At 39.2% G+C, this 6,452-nt stretch overlaps 1 non-coding gene across 1 annotated transcript; it reads right to left on the bottom strand.

The window, feature by feature from the left end:
• Positions 1 to 5,563: 5,563 nt before the first annotated feature.
• Positions 5,564 to 5,670, bottom strand: LOC141624455 (small nucleolar RNA R71). The gene has a single exon (XR_012534262.1). It is a non-coding gene; the product is annotated as a small nucleolar RNA R71 (small nucleolar RNA).
• Positions 5,671 to 6,452: the final 782 nt, after the last annotated feature.

Below are 6,452 nucleotides of genomic sequence, written 5' to 3'. Positions count from 1 at the left end.
ACATATCCATCACCTACATAACATAATTATGTATAATTACCACCTACTCAATCAAATAATCATGCACATAACCTAGACTCATCATAACTTAATAGGAATATCAACTTAAAGAACAAACACGATTTTTCCTGATTTTCCAGCACATGACAGACTCGGAATAAAATACATAACTAATTCCAGAAAAATCAAATTGATACAAGGCCAATTGGATTGGAACCCCATGAGTCTTAGCTACAAATTATATCTAACGTGTCTTTCTCAAATTCCAAACTTATCAAGAGTTTTCAGACTGCTTTTCAAAAACTGACAGAAACCGTCGCATAAAAAGTATTGATTCATAAAACGAGTTTAAAACATTATTTTGCAGTAATTCCAAATCCTATTATCATCTAGACTCTACAAAGATGATGTTTGAAGAAGCCTCATAACTGAATCGACATAAAAATTAGGGTTTCAAATCATTTTCCACAACCAAATCAGATTCGCGGACTTTTCAGCGACATGTTCATAAATAAATCACCTAGGACAAACCATAAAGAATTTGACTACGAGATTTTATATGCATAAACTAGACATCAAATAAACAGGACTCTCTTTTCAAACTTTTTGAAGAAGAACACTTTAAAACAGTATAAACAATGGAATGACATCGACTTACAAACAGGGAAAATCGAATTAGGTTGGAATCGATGAGAAATCTTCAATCAAATGAAAGGCTCGACAAAACTTCTTCCTCTCCCTTTCTCTAGGTTTAGAAATGGTTTTATGAATGATAAAATGAAAAGAGAGGAGAGGGAGAGCGGCTCTTAGATTAGGTTTAGGGTAAATGGTGGTTACATGTTCCGGGTAGGGCAAATGGGTTAAACGGGTATGGTCGTTGGGTAAATGTAGATGGGTAATTCTTGACCCAAAAGACAAAATGTGATGTAGCCCGACTCAACATATATGATATAAACCCGACTTAATAACATTCACGTTATTACGATGCAACCAATATAAAATGTATAATACTAATATATAATAATATCCGTTTAATCGATTATATAAAATACGGGGTATTACAGAAACCTAACATCACCTCTACTCTCGTGGCTAACACTTTTTTTTTTTCATTTTGCCCGGAGTGCCCTTTCGGGTTTTCACTCCGACCTCGGCCACTTTCCCATTTTTGCCTAGGATGCCCTTTCGGGTTTTCATCCTAGCCGGGTTTTTCTTCTTCTTTTCTTTTTTTTTCTTTTTTTTTGAATTGAAATATGATGCATGAAAAGGTGATCAGCTACCCCCATACTTTGCATTTGTTGATCATCAAGATGTAGCCGACTAAGGTGATCAGCCACCACATTTGCCAACCCTTTCTTCTCCCTTATTTCAATGTCGAATTCACTTAATAGGAGGACCCACCGCATAAGTCTCGGTTTGGTGTCTTTCTTGCCCACAAGTTGAGTGATGGCTTTGCGGTCGATGTAGACAATCACCTTGACTCCCAATAAGTATGATCGAAACTTCTCAAGGGCATATACTACCGCCAAGAACTCCTTCTCGGTTTTAGTGTAATTCTTTTGAGCATCGTTGAGAAGGGATGAGGCATATTGAATGACATAAGAGGCTTTGTCTTATTTTTGGCCCAACATGGCCCCAATAGCAAAATCACTTGCATTCGTCATGATTTCAAATGGACGATCCCACCTTGGTGCTTGAATGATTGGAGCCGATACAAGGCTTTCTTTCAATAAGTCGAATGCTTTCCTACAATCATCATTAAATGAGAACTCAGCATCTTTGTACAAGAAATTGCACAAGGGGTTAGCGATTTTGGAAAAGTCCTTTATAAACCTTCGGTAGAAGCCGGCGTGTCCCAAGAACGACCTAATGTTTCGAGTATTAAATGGATACGACAAGCTTTTAATCACATCCACTTTTTCCGTATCCACCTCAATCCCTATTTTCGACACTATATGTCCTAGCACTATGCCACTACTCACCATTAAGTGACACTTTTCAGAATTTAGTATGAGGTGAGAGTCTATACACCGTGTTAGGACCATAGCTAGGTGGTTTAGACACGACTCAAAGGAGTCTCCATGGATAGTGAAGTCATCCATGAAGACTTCCAATATGCGCTCCACGTAGTCGGAGAAAATGTTCTTCACGCAATGTTGGAAAGTTCCCGGGGCGTTGCACAATCCGAAAGGCATGCGACGATAAGTATTTGTACCAAATGGGCAAGTGAAAGTTGTTTTGGATTGGTCCTCCGGGTGAATAGGGATTTGAAAATACCCGGAGTACCCGTCCAAAAAACAATAATACTCTTTTCCACCTAACCTTTCTAGCATTTGATCTAGAAAGGGTAGGGGAAAATGGTCTTTTGAAGTGACTTGATTGAGACGGTGATAATCAATACATACCTACCATGCCGTTTGTAAACGGGTGGGAATCAATGCCCCTTGGGTATTTTTGATTACCGTCACCCCACCCTTTTTTGGTACAACTTGAGTAGGACTTACCCATTGGGAATCATTAATGGGGTAGATGATTCCCATTTGAAGTAGCTTGATGACTTCCTCTTTCACCACCTCCATCATCGGTGGATTGAGTCTTCTTTAAGGTTGTCTCACGGGCTTTGCCTCTTTTTCCAATCGAATCATATGCATCCAAGTGCTTGGACTTATCCCTTTGATATCGGCTATGCTCTACCCAAAAGCTTCCCTATGATCTTTCAACATGGTCACTAACCTCTCCTCTTGCTCCTTATTGACTTGGTTTAAGATAATCAATGGGAGGGTGTTGTTTGCTCCCAAGAATATATACTTAAGGTGATTTGGGAGAGGTTTTGGCTTATGTTTAGGTGGTTTTATAGTGGAGGTCAATGGTCGCTCAAGATTGGATTCAAGTGGTAGAAAGGTTCTCTTTTGACTAAAAGAGTTGAGCAAGGCTAGTTGTGTGAGGTGTCAGTCCAAAGCGTAGGCTGCGCCACACTGCGCAGGTTGTGCCCTTCTACACAGGCTGCGCTTTGTGCTGGAGTCGGCTGCTCGTTTTTGCTAGTCTCAACTTCCATCTCCCCAATGATGTGACCATAATTAGAGCATATTTAGTCCCCGAATTAGCCTTGTTCCCATGCTTTTTAGTGCATATTTGGGTCATTTATTGTCTTTAGCCCTTTGTTTTGCATATTCTTTGAGGTTTTGTTTCCTTGGTAGGAAAGGAGTGCAAACCTTGCTTTTTCATGGCAAAATAGAGCTAAATTGATTGAATTCAATGACCAAGCATCAAAGAGAAGACAAGATTAGAAGGCCTTTGTACATACTATAGTAGATGGGCAATGATGAGAAAAGATCCTTGCATCCCCGAGGAAATCCTCAAGGATTTTATGAAGAGAAAGGAAGAAAAGAAGAAAGAAAGTAGCTGTAAGACAATCCGAGCGGATTGTCCACAAGACTCCCGTCCAGCAAGGGCAATCCGAGCGTCTTCCCCAGCTGGACGCCCGTCCAGAACCATCACAATCCGCCCGTCTTCCCTTGAATCCGCTCGGCCAGAATCTCCACAATCCGCCCGTCCCGTGCCCTAGACGCTCGGATTGTCTGTCAGCCATTTCGTCTTCTACAAGTTTCAAGGAAGGATGCGCATATTTTTCTAAGACCGGCAAAAAGGAGACCGGAGTCTCCCTTGAGACCGGCGATTCCTCAAGGACTTAATCGTCCGTCATTTAAGCCCTTAGTAAACCATAATCTATGTAACTAATCCCCACTATAAATACCTCATTAGGCTAATTAGAAGATCATGTTCTTCTTAGCAATCTTTAGTGTAGTTAATATCAATCAAATCTCTCTTTAATCTTGTAATCAACATTTAATCAAGTCTTAATACAAGTTTCATTTCCTTAATCTTTCTCTTGTTCATCTTTCATTTTGGGTAATTGAAGATTATTTGGGTTATTATTGGGAGATTGACAACCTTCCAATCAGTCATCAAGTACTTCTATTATTCTTTGCTTTATTATTGGAATCATTAGTAGGTATAATTCTCTTAATCCCTTTTTAATTATTGTTAATTATCTTCATTTATTCATCATGTTTTACTTTGTTGGTATGATTGACAACCTTGCTAGCATATTCAACATGATAATGAGTAAGTAGTTTCTTAGCTAGGGTTAATGGGTAATTAGGGGAAACCAACATGGGGGATGATTCATGCTTAAATTAATATGTTTTCATAGTTTATTTGCTTGCTTGTTGTGATCTCAACTTATGCACATGTTATGTTTGATGAAATGCGAGCCTATGAATCCTTGCATTTTTTACCCATCACCTATCTTTTCAATGAGACTTGTAAGACATAAACCAACTCGAGTCTCATTAGACCATGCATATAGTTGAGTAGGGAAGATTAAGTCGACTTGTAGGTGTTGTACAATCTAATTGATTCGGCTCCGGGACCCAAACTTTCCTAGGATTGTAAGATATAAACCAACTCGATCCATCACAACAATAATTGCTTGCTTATAATTTGAGAATATGTTCGTATGATCAATTCCCATGAATCCCCTATGACCCCATGACACCCTAGTGCCTTTTATCAATTGTTTACACCCCTTTTTAATCATCTTGCTTGTTTACTTTTATTGCTATTTAGTTTAGTGATCTTCTACTTCAAAACCCAAATTGCGACAACCCTAGACACCAGTAGTTGCAATTGAAAATCTCATCTCAATTCCCATCCCTTGGGATCCGACCTTTACTTGCCTCTTTACTAATTGTAGAGTTGTTTGTGGAGTTATAAATTGTGTTTTGGTCTAGGTGCTCCTAACGACAAGTACCGAAAACTAAACCTCCAAGTGAGTCCGACCAAAAATGGCGCAGTTGCCGGGGACGGTGTTAACTTGATTTAGATTTTCTTGTATTGTTATTAGTTGTGTCTTTCTTTGTCTTGGGGAAGTAAAACTCCTCAAGGTTTGTTCTAATTATTTTCGAGTTGTTTGATATTTTGCATGTCTAGAATATCACAAGGTAACTAATTACCCTTTGATCACGAAATTGAAAGGACTTTGACAACCAATAGAAGACTTGCTAGGAGAACTTTGAGAGGTATTGGTGAGGTTGTAGATATTCAACTAAACACTATTGAGTTAATCAACCCTTTTGCAAGAGAAGGTGAGGAGAACCCAACGCAAAATCCAACACAAAATCAACCCACAATGCCTAAATTTTCATCATATTCCGTACCAACCGAGGAGAACCTACCCAATTGTACTCCCACACCACAACATTTAACCGGAAATTTCATTGTCAAATCCGCCTTTATCCAATTAGTCGAAAGAAGCCAATTTGGGGGGATGCCTAGTGAAGACCCTCACTCTCACATGGAGACTTTTTGTGACTATTGTGATGCGATTTCTCAAACCGGTGTAACTCAAGACCAAATTCGATGGGTCTTATTTCCTTTTTCTCTAATTGGCACCGCAAAACAATGGTTGAAAGGCCTTGATAAGGCTACTCTCGGAATTGATTCTTGGAAGAAATTGGCTCTAGCTTTCTACAAAAAGTTCTATCCATCGGAAAAGACTAACATGCTAAGAGCTCAAATTACGGGCTTTAAGCAAAGAGATGAAGAATCTTTGTATGAAGCTTGGGACCGATTCAAAGGAATTTGTCGCTTATGTCCTCATCATGGACTTAGCGAGTGGTTCTTGGTACAACAATTTTGGAACGGTCTTTATGAAGACTCAAGAAACATTCTCAACATGGGATCAAATGGAATGTTCACCGAAGTTGATGACAATCAAACTTGGAACAAGATTGAGGAAATGGCGGTCCATAATTCACAATATAGTAGACCTCGCAAGGCTACTAGAGGAGGAAAGCATGAAGTGGACTCTATTACTCAATTGGGTGCTCAACTTAGTGCTCACATTGATACCACCAATTTGAAGTTCAAAAAAGCTATGGCTGGACTTGAAGAAGCCTCAAAATCACCAAAGCAACATGTTAATGCCATGACGGCATCTTCATCAATCCCAAGTGGGATATGTGAGAATTGTGGAACTTTGGGACATGACCAAAGTGAATGTAGGGGAACAAATGAACAAGTGCATTATTCAAACTATTACAATGAAAACACCAAATTCCACCCAAATCTCTCATACAAAAGCCAAAATGTTCAAAATCCTCAACCAACATACACCCCACCTCCCATGAGAAACCAAAATCAAAGACCCTTTTACAACCAAAACCAAGGTTACCAAAATTAAACTCCATACAATCAACAAAATGACCAAGGTTTTGATGTTCAAAAAGCGGTCCTCCAAATGCAAAAGAATCAACAAGAGTTTTTCACTCAAATGCAAAAGGAGAGTCAAGCAAAGGAAATCACCATCAACAACATCCTAGCCCACACCAAAATGTTGGAAACCCAATTAACTCAACTAGCATCTTCAAGCTCACAAAGACAAAAGGGGC

This window comes from Silene latifolia, chromosome X (assembly GCF_048544455.1).
Source record: "Silene latifolia isolate original U9 population chromosome X, ASM4854445v1, whole genome shotgun sequence".
NCBI lineage: Eukaryota > Viridiplantae > Streptophyta > Magnoliopsida > Caryophyllales > Caryophyllaceae > Silene > Silene latifolia.
The sequence above is the reverse complement of the archived record's forward strand: the minus strand, read 5'-3'. Positions and strand labels throughout refer to the sequence as shown.